The sequence below is a fragment of the Rhinoderma darwinii genome, chromosome 3, assembly GCF_050947455.1.
Source record: "Rhinoderma darwinii isolate aRhiDar2 chromosome 3, aRhiDar2.hap1, whole genome shotgun sequence".
Lineage (NCBI taxonomy): Eukaryota > Metazoa > Chordata > Amphibia > Anura > Rhinodermatidae > Rhinoderma > Rhinoderma darwinii.
In genome coordinates, this window is record NC_134689.1 from 406,197,521 (window position 1) to 406,217,201 (window position 19,681).

At 43.5% G+C, this 19,681-nt stretch overlaps 1 protein-coding gene across 4 annotated transcripts in view; it reads right to left on the minus strand.

Moving 5' to 3' along the window:
- Positions 1 to 12,949: 12,949 nt before the first annotated feature.
- The window catches only part of LOC142750249 (calpain-5-like), a 58,222-nt gene continuing 51,490 nt past the window's right edge, over positions 12,950 to 19,681 (minus strand). For 3 of the 4 annotated variants that reach the window (XM_075859195.1, XM_075859196.1, XM_075859194.1), the window contains 2 exons: positions 16,222 to 16,333; positions 12,950 to 14,947 (listed from right to left, as the gene is read on the minus strand). The gene's annotated coding sequence lies outside the window, so the exon portion shown is untranslated. The remainder of the gene's footprint in view (positions 14,948 to 16,221; positions 16,334 to 19,681) is intronic. The other variant, XM_075859197.1, reaches the window with a different exon arrangement.

The following is a 19,681-nucleotide window of genomic DNA, read 5'->3' on the forward strand; positions in this document are numbered from 1 at the left end:
GGCCCGCGGGACACAGAGCCGCTAGACTCTGGAATTCCCTGACATCGCTGTCCACATATGAACAGCGATGTCTGGGGCTTCCCCAGAGCCGGAGTCCCGTGCAGAGCACTAGTATCGGCTCTGCTCCGGGACTCTGTGGAATTCCCTGACATCGCTGTCCATATATGGACAGTGTGTCAGGGTCTTCCCCAGAGCGGAGTCCCGAGCAGAGCGCTAGTACAGGCTCTGCTCCGGGACTCTGGAATTCCCTGATATCGCTATCCATATATGGACAGTGTGTCAGGTTCTTCCCCAGAGCGGAGTCCCGAGCAGAGCGCTAGTACAGGCTCTGCTCCGGGACTCTGTGGAATTCCCTGACATCGCTGTCCATATATGGACAGTGTGTCAGGGCCTTCCCCAGAGCGGAGTCCCGAGCAGAGCGCTAGTACAGGCTCTGCTCCGGGACTCTGTGGAATTCCCTGACATCGCTGTCCATATATGGACAGTGTGTCAGGGTCTTCCCCAGAGAGGAGTCCCGAGCACAGCGCTAGTACAGGCTCTGCTCCGGGACTCTGTGGAATTCCCCAGAGCAGGAGTCCCAGTGATGTCAGGACCACAGCTGGAGTCCCAGGAAGAGCCTACTAGCGCTCTGCCCGGGACTCCAGCTCTGGGGTTGCCCCTGACATCTCTGTCCATATATGGACAGTGATGTCAGGAGCAGAGTTAGAATCCCAGGCAGAGTGATAGAAGCGGCTCTGCTCCGGGACTCCAGCTCTAGGCAAGCCCCTGACATCACTGTGACAGCATCTGCGGAGGGCAGTGTGGCAGCATCTGCGGAGGGCACTGTGGCAGCATCTGCGGAGGGTACTGTGGCACTATCTAAAAAGGGGCTGCCCAATCTTGACATGTGTGTCTGCCAAACGCTGAGCCTCCGGACAGCATTTAGCGACACTTAAACTGGAAAACTGGATTGTTGAAATAAGCACGTGGAGAAATATCTCAAATTTTAAACCTAGCGCTATTATTATAGTAATGTAGTATTAATTTTATAGTAATATAGTGTTATTGTAGTTCAAATAAGTAATTGATTAACAATAATTTTGTGTTGTATCAAATTTGAAAGTAATGCGGCCCGTCAACTTCCCATTTTTTCTATATGCGGCCCACTTACCCTGCCGAGTTTGAGACCCCTGCTCTAGACTGTCTGGATATCACAGATATTATGGATCAGGTTATATCGTCTTTGTGTTACTTTTCCTATCTTGGGTATAACATTTGCTCATCACGGCGGCAGCAGCTGCAGGACAAACCAAAAGGCTGTGAACGATGAAAGTCAAGAGGGAGACCCTGTGGTTGATGACTTTTCAATTGACAGGTAGCAGAGTTACATGACGGGGATTTTTTTTTCCAATTGTGTAACTCTGCTACCAGTCAATGGAAAAAATCATCCAACAGAGCCCCCCTGTAGATAGCTCCACACACAGCCCCCTGTACATAGCGCCAGATACAGCCCCCCTGTAGATTGCTCCACACACAGTCCCCCTGTAGATAGCTCCAGATACAGCCCCCCTGTAGATTGCTCCACACACAACTCCCCTGTAGATTGCTCCACACACAGCCCCCTGTAGATAGCGCCACACACAGCCCCCTGTAGATAGCTCCAGATACAGCCCCCTGTACATAGCGCCAGACACAGCCCCCCTGTAGATCGCTCCACACACAGCCCCCTTTAGATAGCTTCAGACACAGCCCCCCTGTAGATAACACCACACACAGCCCCTGTAGATAGCGTCAGACACAGCCCCTGTAGATAGATACGCACACAGCCCCCTGTAGATCGCTCCACACACAGCCCCCCTGTAGATTGCTCCACACACAGCCTCCTGTACATAGAGCCAGACACAGCCCCCCTGTACATAGCGCCAGATACAGCCCCCCTGTAGATAGCTCCACACACAGCCCCCCCGTAGATAGCTCCACACACAGCCCCCCCTGTAGATAGTGCCAGACACAGCCCCCATGTACATAGTGCCAGACACAGCCCCCATGTACATAGCACCAGACACAGCCCCCCTGTAGATTGCTCCACACACAGCCCCCCTGTAGATAGCGCCACACAGCCCCCCCTGTAGATAGCTCCACACACAGCCCCCCTGTAGATAACGCCAGACACAGCCCCCCCCCCTGTAGATTGCTCCACACAGCCCCTCTGTACATAGCGCCAGACACAGCCCCGCTGTACATAGCTCCAGATACAACCCCCCTGTAGATAGCTCCACACATAGCCCCCCTGTAGATAGCTCCAGACACAGCCCCCTGTAGATTGCTCCACACAGCCCCCTGTCAGTGGCGTAACTACCGTGGTAGCAGCCGTAGCGGCTGCTACGGGGCCCGGGGCTTGAGGGGGCCCGTGCTGCCAGCCAACACGCCCCCCCATATGACCGGTGGCGCCGCTAGCAGCCGTTATGGCTGCTACAGCGGTAGCGCTGCTACTATGGGGCCCGCGCCGCCGAGCCTCCAAGTATGGGCTGGGCGACACAGGCCCTCTCATGCCTGTAGGTTTCGCTAGCACCGGAGGGGGCCCCGGTGCTAGCGGCAGCCAAATACATGCATTAGCACTGAATGGCCGGGCATGAACATGCCCGACAATCCAGTGCCTTACCATGACGCTGATTGGCTAGCTTGGAAGGTGCTGATTGACGGGGCAAGTCATTCTGTCCCGCCAATCAGCGTCATTGGACGACGCTCGTTCAGCTCCAGCAGACATGCTCAGAAGAGAGCATGTCTGCATCGCCAGTGAACAGTGTGGGAACGGGATCATGTGAGTATGTCAAGTTTATATTTTTTTCTCATAAAAATGTGAGTGGAATTATCTATAGTGGGGGCTCTATCTACAGGGGGGGTCGTCTTTATGTGGGCCACTATATACAGGGGGGGTCTATATGTGGGGCACTAGCTACAGTGGAGGTCTGTATGTGGGGATGTGGGGCACAATCTACAGGGGGGGTCTATATGTGGGCCACTATATACAGGGGGCTCTATACGTGGGCAACTATATACAGGGGGCTCTATATGTGGGCCACTATCTACAGGGGGCATCTATATGTGGGGATGTGGGGCACTATCTACAGGGTGGTCTATATGTGGGGCACTATATGTGAGACACTAAACAGGGGTGGGCTATATGTAGAGCATTATCTATAGGGGAAATATTTTTTGGGGTACTTTCTATAGGGGTGGGCAATATGTGGGACACTATATACAGGGGTGGGTTACCTGTGGGGCACTAGCAACAGGGTGGCTATATGTAGTGCACAGTCTACAGGGGTGGGCTATATGTGGGACACTATATACAGGGGGAGCTATATGTGAGACACTATCTACAGAGGTGGGCTATACGTGGAGCACTATCTATAGGGGAAGCTATATGTAGGGCAGCACGGTGGCTCAGTGGTTAGCACTATTGCCTTGCAGTTCTGGAGTCCATATGTGGGCACTATCTACAGGGGCTTCTATGTAGGTCACTATCTACAGAGGCTCGATGGGGGTCACTATCTACAGTGGCTCTATGGGGGTCACTATCTACAGGGGGCTATGGGGGCATATCTACAGGCGGCACGGTGTGTGTGGGACACAGTGAATGGTACTATTATAATCAGGGACACAGTGTATAGCTCTATTATAGTTAGAGGTGCAGTGTATGGTGCTTTATTATATTTAGAGGTGTTGAGAATTTTAACTTTGTTTATAGATGCAGAAATGTTTTAAAAGTGAGAAGCTGAAGACATCTGAGCGGAAAACTGCAGAAATGGGTCATGGCTGGTAGAAATCCATCATAGATGTCTGGACCGGAGGGAGAAGAAAAGAACTAGAATCTGAGACGTCACCGGTGAGTTACTTAATGTAAATGTTTATTCTGCCTCTAATCAGCACTGTAGTCACTGTATGATCTGCAGCGAGATTATTATATGATTTTTTTTGTGAAACAGCATCTCCCAGCATATCCTCACCATTGTTCGGGCCATGCTGGGAGCTGTAGTTTTACGCCGTACAAACCTATACGGCAGGGGTTGCACTAACTTGAGCTGTATTTGTCCTGGTGTTGCATATATGTACTGATCTTGGTTCTGATGCTGTATGTAAGTACTGAGCTTGGTTCTGGTGCTGTATATACGTATGAGATTGGTTTTGGTTCTGTGTATATATCTACTGAGCTTGGTTCTGGGGATGTATTTATGTACTGAGGTTGGTTCTGGTGCTGTATATATGTACTGAGCTTGGTTCTAGTGCTGTATTTATGTACTGAGGTTGATTCTGGTGGTGTATTTATGTACTGAGGTTGATTCTGGTGGTGTATTTATGTACTGAGCTTGGTTGTGGTATTGTATATATGTACTGAGCTTGGTTCTAGTGCTGTATTTATGTACTGAGGTTGGTTTTGGTGCTGTATTTATGTACTGAGTTTGGATCTGGAGCTGTATATATGTACTGCGCTTGGTTCTAATGCTGTATATATGTGCTGAGCTTTGTTCTGGTGCTGTATATATGTCAGAGCTTGCTTTAGTGCTGTATTTATGTACTGAGCTTGGTTGTGGTACTGTATATATGTCAGAGCTTGGTTCTAGTGCTGTAGTTTATATAGGATATATTTATATATATATATATATATATATAATAAAATTGCAGGGCAGATGGAATTGTTCTCAATTTATTGTACAGGGTGGGCCATTTATATGGATACACCTAAATAAAATGGGAATGGTTGGTGATATTAACTTCCTGTTTGTGGCACATTAGTATATGGGAGGGGGGAAACTTTTCAAGCTGGGTGTTGACCATGGCGGCCATTTTGAAGTTGGCCATTTTGTATCCAACTTTAGTTTTTTCAATGGGAAGAGGGTCATGTGACACATCAAACTTATCGAGAATTTCACAAAAAATGTGTGTGCTTGGTTTTAACGTTACTTTATTCTTTCATGAGTTATTTACAAGTTCAAAATGGCCGCCATGGTCAACACCCAGCTTGAAAAGTTTCCCCCCTCCCATATACTAATGTGCCACAAACAGGAAGTTAATATCACCAACCATTCCCATTTTATTTAGGTGTATCCATATAAATGGCCCACCCTGTATATTTAATGGGAATTTGTCAGGTAGTTTTAACCCCTTGAGCCGCCACCATGCAGTAATACATGACCTGACAATATTTCAAAACATTCCCTTGTATGTTTTTTTCAGATGCAGAAAAATTCTTAAAATCCACTTTTAAAACGGCGCACAGTATATGCTAATTACTCATTAGAGGGTCATGGGGCGGTGCCGCTATCCTAAAGAGTCACATAGTCCTGCCTCCAAACCCACCTTTCCATGTTCATTATACACAAGGGGGCCGGTCTGGCACTATACACAAAGGGGGGGGGGGCTGTGTGGCACTATACACAAGGGGGAGCTGTGTGGCACTATACACAAGGGGGAGCTATGTGGCACTATACACAAGGGGGAGATGTGGCACTATACACAAGGGGGAGCTATGTGGCACTATACACAAGGGGGAGATGTGGCACTATACACAAGGGGGTGCTATGTGGCACTATACACAAGGGGGAGCTGTGTGGCACTATACACAAGGGGGAGATGTGGCACTATACACAAGGGGGAGCTATGTGGCACTATACACAGGGGGAGCTGTGTGGCACTATACACAAGGGGGAGCTGTGTGGCACTATACACAAGGGGGAGCTGTGTGGCACTATACACAAGGGGGAGCTGTGTGGCACTATACACAAGGGGGAGCTGTGTGGCACTATACACAGGGGGGAGCTGTGTGGCACTATACACAAGTGGGAGCTGTGTGGCACTATACACAAGGGGGAGCTGTGTGGCACTATACACAAGGGGGAGCTGTGTGGCACTATACACAAGGGGGAGCTCTGTGGCACTATACACAAGGGGGAGCTGTGTGGCACTATACACATGGGGAACCATATGGCATTATTTACAAGGGGGAGGGCTGTGGCTCTATCTACAGGGAGCTGAGTGTGGCTCAATCTACAGGGGTCTGTGTGTGGCACTTTCTACTAAGGGGGGGCTATGTGGCACTATATACATGGGAGCTGTATAGCGCTATATACAGTGGGGGCTTTATGGCAATAGCTATAGGGGGCTGTATGGCACTATCTACAAGGGGGAGGTGGGGGCGCTATCTAAGAATGGGGTGAGACACTGTCTATAGGCAGGGCTATATAGCACTGTCTACAGGTGGGCTGTATGGCACATTCTACAGGGGGCACTATTTATAAGGAGGGCTGCTTGTGGCACCCGGGGAGGTGCCCCAGTCAAGAGTTTGCTATGGGGCCCAGTCTTTCCTAGTTACACCCCTGCCCCCTGTACATAGCGCCAGACAGCCCCCCTGTAGATAGCTCCCTGTAGGTAGCGCAACACAACCCCCTTATAAGAGGTAGCCGGCCCTACTGCTGCCACTCTCCGCTCTGCTTTCACTCACCGTCAGAAGAAGGCAGGAGTCTTGCGGCGGTGTTCTCACAGGTGTCGATGCCAGCCCGGCAGTGGACCAGTCCAGTCACCTGACCTGTCAGCTGACCGGTGAGGTCAGATGACAGGTCAGGTGACTGGACTGGTCCACTCCCTTGCCGGCATCGATCCCAGTGAGAACACCGCCGCTAGACTCCTGCCTTCTTCTGATCGCTGCTGCAGACGTCTGGCATGCAGGGCGCCTGTCAGCAGCGATCAGCTGTTTTGATACAGCTGCAGCGCCCGGCGGGACATTTTGCAGACCGCCCGGGATGGCGGCACAGACAGCGGTGAGAAACCGGGACTGTCCCGCCGGATCCGGTACGGTTGGGAGGTATATTGTGGTGTAGTTGTGTCAGTGTGTATGTGTATATATTGTATATATCAGCAGTGATCTGGGAGAAAAAAACAATTAAACTGCTAAATGTGTCACATATGTTACTGGGTCATGCAGAAGTTTACGTGTGGGAAGTGCGGAGTGCGTTGAGCAGAGTGCAGTGTTTTCTCGGCCAGTGGAAGGAAATGGGGGAGGGTAATACCAGTATTCGATGTATTGAGGGTTGTGGTGACTGCATCTCGTGCAAACATCAAAAACAATGAGTGCTAAATGTTTAGGGGCTGCAGAGGACAGGCTGTCTGGAGGTGGCTGCTATTCACATAGACACCACTAGGTGGCATACAAGTTCATAGTTAACCTCCCATTACACAGGTTTTATCTAGCAGGGATCATGTTGGGGCACAGATAAAATAAGGGGCTTGTATAAGACTAAGTCCAGAGATGGCGCAGATGTGTATCACAAGATGATGAACACACGGGAACATTTTATTCTACTTTTCTTAAAGAGTCTCAGACTGTAGTGAAACCGCCATCGTGAGATGGAGCTAGAAACGTGATCCGCAAGTTCGCCGTTTTTTGCCAGTTGAAAAAATGTTATAATACAGAACTATATTTCCCTCATTTAAGACAATGGAGGTTTGACCCCTTCAGGACTGTAATCACTTTTTTATTTTTGTTTTTCACATGCCGACAGCTTTTACCTTTTTCATTTCATTGCTGTGTGAGATCGTGTTTTTTGCGGGACGAGTTGTTGGGTTGTTTTTTAGGTGCCATTTTGGGGCACATAATAACATACTTTATGTAGACCCCCTTAACAAATACAGACTTCAGATCAGACCTCTTAAATAAGGTCAGACCCCATGCCCACTAAATACAGACCCCAGACCAAAACCTTAAATACAGACCCCCTTAATACAGACCTAAACCCCCTCAATAAATATAGACCTCAGACCAACTTTATAAGTATAAAACTCCAGACCAGACCCCCTTAACAAACACAGACCCCGGATCAAACTCCCTAAATAAATACAGACCCATTAATACAGACCCCAGACTAATTATATAAATACAGACCCCAGACCAGATCCTTACATAACTACCGTACAGACACCCTAAATACAGGCACTAGACCCCCTAAAGTAATATAGACCTCATACTAGATGTGGAGATACTCACCCGGCTGGTGTCAGGACGATGTCTGCGGCGGTGTCGGGGAGTGAAGAGGACTGTCGGTATGGGACTGCTGTTTCGGGCGTCCCCAGATTATTTTAGGAGAGTTGGTATTATTTGAGCACTGTATTGGGGTATTTAAATTGGCACTAACTTTTCATACAACTTATTCTGATCTAATAGTACAACCTGATATAAAGAAATTTGTCATTTACTTACTGTAAACAATGTAGTTGTTTTATCCCTGCAAATTCTGTGTGAAGTTACTGCCTGCCACTAGGTGTCTCCCTTCCTGTAATCTGCTGTCCACCCCCTGTTGTTAAGCAAAATCTGTTCCTAGTTACAATGCAGAATTGACAGGCTGCAGAAGGTGGGGGGTGTCTCTTCACTGCCTGCCAATAGAAGTCTATAGAGAGTGGAGGGGAGCAGAGCGAGAGTGTGACTCAGCAACACAGCTGCATGTAAGTCTATGGAGGGGTGAGCAGGGAGAGGAAGCAGGAGCAGAGTGAGAGACACACAGACATAATGGTGAGCAGTGGCGTAACTACCGCTGTAGCAGCTGTAGCGGCTGCTACGGGGCCCGCGGCATGAGGGGGCCCGTGTCGCCCGCCGGCATGGGCCCCCATCATGGCCGGAGGCTCCGCTATCAGCCACTATGGCTACTACAGCGCGACGCCACTGAACACTACGGCAGAGCAGGGAGGTATCTCCCCGCTCTGCCATTAAAGGGGTTGTTCCTACAAAAGACATGTATCCCCTATCCACAGGATAGGGGATACATGTGTGATCGCTGGAAGCGATAGGGAGAACGGGGGACCGAAAGTCCCCCTACAGGGGGGGCTGTATGGTGTTACCTACAGGGGGGCTGTATGGCGTTACCTACAGGGGGGCTGTACTGCGTTACCTACAGGGGGGCTGTACGGCGTTACCTACAGGGGGGCTGTATGGCGCTATCTACAGGGGGGCTGTATAGGGTTACCTACAGGGGGGGCTGTATGGCGTTACCTACCGGGGGGGCTGTATGGCGTTATCTACAGGGGGGTTCTGTATGGCGTTATCTACAGGGGGCTGTATGGTGTTATCTACAGGGGGGGCTGTATGGCGTTATCTACAGGGGGATGTATGGCACTATCTACAAAGGGGGCTGTATGGCGTTATCTACAGGGGGGGCTGTATGGCGTTATCTACAGGGGGGGCTGTATGGCGTTATCTACAGGGGGCTGTATGGCGTTATCTACAGGGAGGCTGTATGGCGTTATCTACAGGGGGGCTGTATGGCGTTATCTACAGGGGGGCTGTAAAAAAAGGCACTATCTACAAGGGGGGGTTGTGTGACACCCAGGGGAGGGGGGGCCCTAGTCAAAATTTTGCTATGGGGCCCGGTCTTTCCTAGTTACGCCCCTGATAGTGAGATTTTTATGTCACCCCAGTGCTGGATTCTCAGCTACACTGCTCATTACTGCTGTATAATCTCCTCCATGCTCCTGCTGCTTCTATATATGTGATAGAGATGGGAGAGCAGGATTCTCCTCTTCTATGTGTGCAGTGTATAGAAGACATGATAGCAGTTAGGCTCCACCCACTAGCTCAGGGAAAACTAAGAATTAGAGATAGAGCCTGCAGAGAGGAAATATGCTAAATAATGCCACATACAAGCCATATAATGGTCAGAAATCGAGTTATTCCTCATGTGCACACATATGACAACTTATTTGGAAAAGTGACCTGAAAAGTTAGGTACACTTTAAGCACTGTATGTTGGAATTTTAGCACTGTACATTTGTATTATTTGAGCACTGTATGTTGGTATTTGAGCACTGTATGTTGATATTATTTAAGCACTGTATGTTGGTATTTAAGCACTGTATGGTGGTATTATTTGAGTACTGTATGGTGGTATTATTTGTGCACTGTATGGTGGTATTATTTGAGCACTGTATGGTGGTATTATTTGAGCACTGTATGGTGGTATTATTTGAGCACTGTATGGTGGTATTATTTGAGCACTGTATGGTGGTATTATTTGAGCACTGTATGGTGGTATTATTTGAACATTGTATGGCGGTATTATTTATGCACTGTATGGTGATATTATTTGAGCATTTTATGTTGGTATTATTTGAGCACTGTATGTTGGTATTTGAGCACTGTATGTTGGTATTTGAGCACTGTATGTTGGTATTATTTATGCACTGTATGGTGGTATTTGAGCACTATATGGTGGTATTATATGGGCACTGTATGGTGGTATTATTTGAGCACTGTATGTTGGTATTATTTGAGCAGTGTATGGTGGTATTATTTGAGCACTGTATGTTGGTATTTGAGCACTGTATGTTGGTATTATTTATGCACTGTATGTTGGTATTTGTGCACTGTATGGTGGTATTTGAGCACTGTATGGGGATATTATTTGAGCACTGTATGTTGGTATTAAGCACTGTATGTTGGTATTGAGCACTGTATGTTAGTATTTGAGCACGGTATGTTGGTATTATTTATCCACAGTGTGTTGGTATTTGAGCACTGTATTGTGGTATTATTTGAGCACTGTATGGTGCTATTATTTGAGTACTGTATGTTGGTATTATTTAGACACTGTATGTTGATATTTTAGCACATTATGACAGTATTTAAGCACGGTATATTGGTATTTGAACACTGTACATTTATATTATTTGAGCACCGTATATTGGTATTATTTGGGCACTGTATGTTGGTATTATTTGAGCACTGTATGTTGGTATTATTTGGGCACTGCATGGTGGTATTATTTGAGCACTGTATGTTATTTGGGCACTGTATGGTGGTATTATTTGAGCACTGTATGGTGGTATTATTTTAGCACTGTATTGTGGTATTATTTGAGCACTGTATGGTTGTGTTATTTGAGCACTGCATGTTGGTATTATTTGGGCACTGTATGTTGGTATTATTTGAGCACTGTATGGTGGTATTTTTTGAGCACTGTACAATGGTATCTGAGCACAGTTTTGGGGTATTATTTGAGCACTGTATGGTGGTATTATTTGGGCACTGTGTTGAGCACATTACGACGGTATTTAAGCACTGTGTGTTAGTATTTGAACACTGTACATTTGTATTATTTGATCACCGTATGTTGGTATTTTTTGGGCACTGTATGTTTGTATTCTATGGGCACTATATGTTGATATTATTTGGGCACTGTATGTTGATATTATTTGAGCACTGTATGGTTGTATTATTTTAGCACGGTATGGTGGTATTATTTGAGCACTGTATGGTTGTGTTATTTGGGCATTGTATGTTGGTATTATTTGGGCACTGTATGGTGGTATTATTTGAGCACTGTATGGTGGTATTTGAGCACTGTACGATGATATTTGAGCACTGTATGGTGGTATTATTTGAGCACTGTATGGTGGTATTCTTTGAGCACTGTACGATGGTATTTGAGCACTGTATGGTGGTATTATTTGAACACCATTTGTTGGTATTATATGGGTACTGTATGTTGGTATTATTTGAGCACCGTATGTTGGTACTTGAGCACTGTATGGTTGTATTATTTGAGCACTGTATGTTAGTATTTGAGAACTGCATGGCGGTATTTATTTAATAATTATGTGGTGCTGCCCCTTGGGAACTGTACAGTATATAATTATTGCAGTGTATGGTAATAGTGGCTCTCTATATGCTACTATATGGAAGTGGTATTTGGCCAATTTATTACACAGTAAGACGCCAACAGTCTAATTAGGCGTACGAGGGGGGTGCCAACAGAAGGTATTTCACAGGGCACTATGCAACATAGGGCCAGCCCTGACTGGTACAGTAGTAGGACAAATGTACAGTGCCAGGCAAAGTGATCACTATATGTCACAATTGAAAGTATATGACCTATATGGAAATCTTATTCATATGGCATGCTGTGTGCACTGCATGGCACTATTATATAGCCACTGTATTTTAAATGTGAAGTTCCTAGTGCATATTGTGATCAAATTGTGTAAGTCCACCTGTCAAGACACAGCGTTCTCATACAGATGGGTCCCTACGCCAACATAATAGCTGCATATATAAGACCTAGGTTTACAAAATGTACTCAATATAGGTCAGAACCAGCTTATTTTGCTCTAATGAAAAACCTTGGATGGATGGGAGCAGTGCATGACCAAAATGGAGGCAGTTTCCACCCTCAGCGGTACAATATAGTAGTCATCATCTCCTAAGTGAAATAAATGGACAGGTGCATAAAGGAACTTTATCTGTTCACTGTATGGCATGGGTTATACAGTAAGTTCAAGATATGGCACTTTTATGTAGAAACTGTATGGCACTATTATCTGGGCACTGTTGTGTGTTTACTGTACAGTACTAGTATATAAGTCTGAAAAATACTCTTATGAAGGTACTGAATGGTATTGTTATATGGCCATAATATGACACTGTTATGAAGGCACTGTATGGTGATATTATATAGGCACTGTATAGCACTGTTATGTGTTCACTGTACAGTAGCATTAAATAGGCACCATATGGCAATGTTGAATTTACTGTTATATAGTAGGCCTACGGACACCTGAAACAGCTACGGCTGGAGACAGGAAAGCCACGGCCGCCAGCGGGGCATCATCGCTGGTTTGGGGAGGGGTGAGCAACAGAAGTTTAATAAGAGATCAACAAAAAATACTTCCTTCTCCCAAGTCCAATGTCATTAGTGGCATAGGGTGGAATTAACCACAAGGCAACAAAAGCAGAAACTGAAGACCTTGTGGGTAAGCTCTTTATGACATTGACTAACCACTCCTCACAGAAAGACATCGATACATATCCCAGTGAGAAAAGCTGTCCCTCTCAGAGCCATTGTGGTTTACCCTCATGCAATGTTAATATCCATATATTCCATCCTAGATCCCTTATCCCGACCCAAGTAGGGAAAAAAATTCAGACTTAGGTAAGAAAATATAAATTTTATTAACATGATGAGAGTACAAGTGAATACAACGAGCATCTAGTAGTTGTAAGATTCCTAAAGATACATCTTTTTCAGGTCAAATAATGCTTTGGTATTTATCCCCGAATGAGAGCAAAAGTTTGAGGAAAAACAAAAAGTTCTCTGCTGGTCGTAACCGTCCATCTTCTGCCCCTGACCCCTACATAACACTGACCAAGCAATCCATGATCCAACACTAGATCTTGAGAGGTATCTACATCAACCTGGCAGTGGGGCCAGAAGTGGTGGTGATGGAGTGTATTAAAAGGATTGCCATTTTAGGGCATATGGACATCATAATGCAGGGTATCCCACTCGGTACTGCCCTATAAGAGCCAGAATGGAGAGCCATTCGGGAAGAGTAGCTGTTGTTGTGTCGGATTCAAGTCATCCACGCATTAAATGGACTACAGGTTGAGGCTTCCCCCAGGCAACACCAGCTAATCGCCCAGGGGGCTCCAGCCTGAAAGAGGATGTTTTTGGCGAGAAACAATCCCTTTAATATATGTCACCAGTCTTTCTACTAAATGGGAGTGATGCTACTAGATCTTTAATGGAGCGTGAAGTTCAACATCCAACATGTCCTCTGTTACTAAGCAATGGCCAGATCCTCTTTGCTCAACAACCAGAAATCAAATAAGTATCTCTATTTTTATAGAGGTATTTCCTTTTCATGGAGGATCTTCTCCTATGAGTTGAGAGTACTTGCTCCAACCTACTGGTCCTAGTCTTGCCAGGACCAGCATATCATTCCTGGAAGAAGGTGGTGGCCATTTGATTTATTGCGCAGGTCTACAAATCTTGATAGCATCTGCAGGTCCAATTTTCCATTCTTGGCAAAAGGAGACAGAAGATCCCGATTCATGTGGTGATGATACTTTGACATATAGTTGCAGTCAAGAGATGTCCTTGCTTGTATCTGTAAAGACAGAACTGCCTTCTCCCCAAGGTCCCATAAATGCTCAGACAACAGTGTAACTTTCAAAGTCAATGTAATGGTTGTGATGTGCCCTATAGGGTATTATTATGTGCAACTTGATAGGGCCTGTCTAGATGCAGTTGACCAAAATGTTTCCAACAGTGTTGTGTAACAGTCCAGAAGAAACTTCATGTGTCATGATGGTCGGTAGAAAGTGCTCCAAAAGTCACAACAAGGCAAAAATTATAAAACCATATACAGGAGAAATCTTTATAGCTCATTGAAGATACCCATTATCACTCAAAGTTCAGAACATAGTATCTAATCATGATGGACTCTGAAAGCACCATGAATGGATAAGAACAAAACTCCTATAAATCGAGTTTATCAAGAGACCACTGAATGTTCATACTTTAGATGGACATTGTTGGGTTGGGATGTCCAGCCGCTCCCAGTATGATACATGGGATTGATGGTCGTGAATGGAGATTCAGGTGTCCTTGGAACGTTTAATCTAGAATCATGTTGAGGAGCAATGTGTTTGGAAGAATAGGATGTACCCTCAAATAACCATGGGTATGATGTGGTATGGGAATGTTGTATGAATGATGAGGGATCTGCACCCTCATAAGAGGACATCTCAGGGTGATGTTGGTTTATGGTTGACGCAATCTGTAAATGCTGTACCTTCTGGTATTGCTTGTTGCGATGGTGAATATTGCAATAGATTGGGTTTGGCGTTGGTAAGACATGGTTCCTCAGAGGTGGGACACAGTGAGATGTAGGAATTAGGTCTTCAGGAGGCCAAGAACTGTTCATAGTAGGGTTTCTTGGTAGTAGATCCTCGGAAGGTAGATGGATTGTTGGATGTGTATGCTTGAGATGAGTCCTTGTTGGTGGTAGAGAGTCATTGTGCAGATCATGAGAAGGCTCATATGCCAGGTTTATGGAGGGTGAAGTTCTTCTGTAGGGCACTTGAGATCTTTGACTTCTTGCCCACACTTGCTGCCTTGCACCTCTTAAAGTGAAGACCCTACTATAACATAAATGAACCAAATTATGCAAAGTATAATGTAACAGAAAAATGATACATACAGAGCAAGTCAGGAACCTCCACATATAATATATAGAGATATAGAGCTTCACATCTCCTACTTCCCTTCCCTTCTACCCACTAAGTACATCTATCACCTATCTACAGATAACTGTATTATCGATGGGGGCCCCATCGAAGTTTCCGTTAGCCCTATAGACATTAAATGGAGCGTTAGCGCACCCGCATGACCGCCGTTCATTCAAAATCCTCCTAACTGCAATGCAGTAAGGAGGAATGGAGGTGTAGGATCCTTATTTTAGTGATCGGTGGGGCCCCCAGTCGTCATACATTTATCACCTATCCTGCGGATAGGTGATAAATGTTACTAGTGGTAAAACCCCTTGAAAGAATAAAATTCTGACTGCCTGCCAATTAATCCCCCCCTGAAGGAAGATGCTGCCAGATCCACATTTTCCAGATAGGTGGGTGTCATATAAAATGGGGGACTGGGGTGATTTAACAAACATTTCCCACACTGCAGAGGGTGTTAGTAATTTTGTTCTCATGCCAGTGTTTATAATGCTGCTCTATTGGGCAACTCTTCAACTTTGTGTGGGATCAGGGGTGCCTCTGATGACACTGTTATAATTTTTAAATTTAAAAATTAAGAAAAAAATAAATAATAAATACAATTTACAAAAAAAAGTGCATATAGGGAGGTTTGTTGACTTTGAGCCAGTTAGATTTTAATAATAATATTAATAATAATAATAATAATAATAAATCACAAAAAAAAAAAGAGTTTGAATAAATTGGTGATTGTTGTCTTGCCATCATTTTTTTATTTTTCTGTTAGTCAATAGTGGATGAAAATTGAGGATTTTGTGATTTACATTACCGTGAACCATCGAGCAAAACTTTTAATAAAACCCTTGGACAACTCTTTTTATAGAAATTTATTGTAATATCAAAAAATTCCCAGTAAATTCAAAAAAGTCCCTGGGTCTTTCTCTTCTGTCTGGTTACCAAAAATTTTATTTTCTAGTTACAAAAATAAAATACCCGCATTTTTGTGTGTTTAGCGGCTCTGGCCCCGCTATATCAGGACATAAATCCACAAAAGGTCACTCACTAAGTTATTAGCCTCTTGGGCACTAGGAAGAAGTACACCAAGGAAGGGTGCTGCACCATGAAAGGAAACCAGTTTTGATCTTTCTTTGGAGCCCTCATCCCCCACTCTAAATATACACCCCTGAACAAGGGAACAATCTTACCGGGACGTCTTTCTTTTCCAGCAGATATGACATAGGAGGGCAAAGGAGCAAAGGACGAAAAATGCCCCTACCAGTAATGGCACAAGAGCTGCATATCGGAAGTTGTAAGTATCTGCGGAAGATAGAACAAAGACGGTCTATATGGGTCTCCTTTACATTTACAGAGGCTCTGAGGAACATCAAAGTAAATCTTAACTCACATCTTTCCGTAAAAGTGTTTCCTGTAATTGACTCAAAAAGAAGCAGGTAATACTAGAGGTGGCCATCAATTTACAGTGTTTCTTCTATAGGGAGCAATATTATAGTAGTTATATTTTTACACATAGGGGGCAGTAGTAAAGTAGTTATATTCTTGTACACAGGTGACAGCATTATAGTAGTTATATTCTTGTATATATGAAAATGTATTATAGTAGTTATATTCTACTACATCGGGGGCAGTATAATAGTAGTTATATCCTTGTACATAGGGGGCAGTATTATAGTAATTATATTTTTGTGCATAGGGGGCAGTATTATAGTAGTTATATTATTGAATATAGGGGGCAGTATTATAATAGTTATAATCTTCTACATAGGAAGTAGTATTATAGTAGTTATATTCTTGTACATAGGAGGCAGTATTATAGTAGTTATATTCTTGTATATAGGGGGCAGTATTATAGTAGTTATATTCTTGTATATAGGGGCAGTATTATAGTAGTTATATTCTTGTATATAGGGGGCATTATTCTAGTAGTTATATTCTTGTATATAGGGGCAGTATTATAGTAGTTATATTCTTGTATATAGTGGCAGTATTATAGTAGTTATATTCTTGTATATAGGGGCAGTATTATAGTAGTTATATTCTTGTACATAGGGGAGCAGTATTATAGTAGTTATATCCTTGTACATAGGGGGCAGTATTATAGTAATTATATTTTTGTGCATAGGGGGCAGTATTATAGTAGTTATATTATTGAATATAGGGGGCAGTATTATAATAGTTATAATCTTCTACATAGGAAGTAGTATTATAGTAGTTATATTCTTGTACATAGGAGGCAGTATTATAGTAGTTATATTCTTGTATATAGGAGCAGTATTATAGTAGTTATATTCTTGTATATAGGGCAGTAATATAGTAGTTATATTCTTGTATATAGGAGCAGTATTATAGTAGTTATATTCTTGTATATAGCGGGCAGTATTATAGTAGTTATATTCTTGTATATAGGGGCAGTATTATAGTAGTTATATTCTTGTACATAGGGAGCAGTATTATAGTAGTTATATTCTTGTACATAGGAGGCAGTATTATAGTATTTATATTCTTGTATATAGGAGCAGTATTATAGTAGTTATATTCTTGTATATAGGAGCAGTATTATAGTAGTTATAATCTTCTACATAGGAAGTAGTATTATAGTAGTTATATTCTTCCACATAGGGGCATTATTATAGAAGTTATATTCTTGTATATAGGAGGCAGTATTATAGTCGTTTTATTCTTGTATATAGGGGCAGTATTATAGTAGATATATTCTTGTATATAGGGGGCAGTATTCTAGTAGTTATGTTCTTGTACATAGGAGGCAGTTTTATAGTAGTTATATTCTTGTACATAGGGGGCAGTATTATAGTAGTTATATTCTTGTACATAGGAGGCAGTATTATAGTAGTTATATTCTTGTATATAGGAGCAGTATTATAGTAGTTATATTCTTGTATATAGGGGCAGTAATATAGTAGTTATATTCTTGTATATAGGAGCAGTATTATAGTAGTTATATTCTTGTATATAGCGGGCAGTATTATAGTAGTTATATTCTTGTATATAGGGGCAGTATTATAGTAGTTATATTCTTGTACATAGGGAGCAGTATTATAGTAGTTATATTCTTGTACATAGGAGGCAGTATTATAGAATTTATATTATTGTATATAGGAGCAGTATTATAGTAGTTATATTCTTGTATATAGGAGCAGTATTATAGTAGTTATAATCTTCTACATAGGAAGTAGTATTATAGTAGTTATATTCTTCTACATAGGGGCATTATTATAGAAGTTATATTCTTGTATATAGGAGGCAGTATTATAGTAGTTTTATTCTTGTATATAAGGGGCAGTATTATAGTAGTTATATTCTTGTATATAAGGGGCAGTATTATAGTAGTTATATTCTTATATATAGGGGCAGTATTATAGTAGTTATATTCTTGTATAAATAGGGGCAGTATTATAGTAGTTATATTCTTGTATATAGGGGCAGTATTATAGTAGTTATATTCTTGTATATATAGGGGCAGTATTATAGTAGTTATATTCTTGTATATAGGAGCAGTATTATAGTAGTTATATTCTTGTATATAGGAGCAGTATTATAGTAGGTACAGTGGAGGAAATAAGCATTTGATCCCTTGCTGATTTTGTAAGTTTGCCCACTGTCAAAGACATGAACAGTCTAGAATTTTTAGGCTAGGTTAATTTTACCAGTGAGAGATAGATTATATAAAAAAAAATACAAAAATCACATTGTCAAAATTATATATATTTATTTGCATTGTGCACAGAGAAATAAGTATTTGATCCCTTTGGCAAACAAGACTTAATACTTGGTGGCAAAACCCTTGTTGGCACGCACAGCAGTCAGACATTTTTAGGAGTTGATGATGAGGTTTGCACACATGTTAGATGGAATTTTGGCCCACTCCTCTTTGCAGATCATCTGTAAATCATTAAAATGTCGAGGCTGTCGCTTGGCAACTCGGATCTTCAACTCCCTCCATAAGTTTTCGATGGGATTAAGGTCTGGAGACTGGCTAGGCCACTCCATGACCTTAATGTGCTTCTTTTTGAGCCACTCCTATGTTGCCTTGGCTGTATGTTTCGGGTAATTGTCGTGCTGGAAGACCCAGCCACGAGCCATTTTTAATGTCCTGGTGGAGGGAAGGAGGTTGTCACTCAGGATTTGACAGTACATGGCTCCATCCATTCTCCCATTGATGCGGTGAAGTAGTCCTGTGCCCTTAGCAGAGAAACACCCCCAAAACATAATGTTTCCACCTCCATGCTTGACAGTGGGGACGGTGTTCTTTGGGTCATAGGCAGCATTTCCCTTCCTCCAAAAACGGCGAGTTGAGTTAATGCCAAGGAGCTCAATTTTAGTCTCATCTGAACACAACACCTTCTCCCAATCACTCTCAGAATCATCCAGATGTTCATTTGCAAACTTCAGACGGGCCTGTACATGTGCCTTCTTGAGCAGGGGGACCTTGCGGGCACTGCAGGATTTTAATGCATTACGGTGTAATGTGTTACCAATGGTTTTCTTGGTGACTGTGGTCCCAGCTGCCTTGAGATCATTAACAAGTTCCCCCCGTGTAGTTTTCGGCTGAGCTCTCATCTTCCTCAGGATCAAGGATACCCCACGAGGTGAGATTTTGCATGGAGCCCCAGATCGATGTCGATTGAC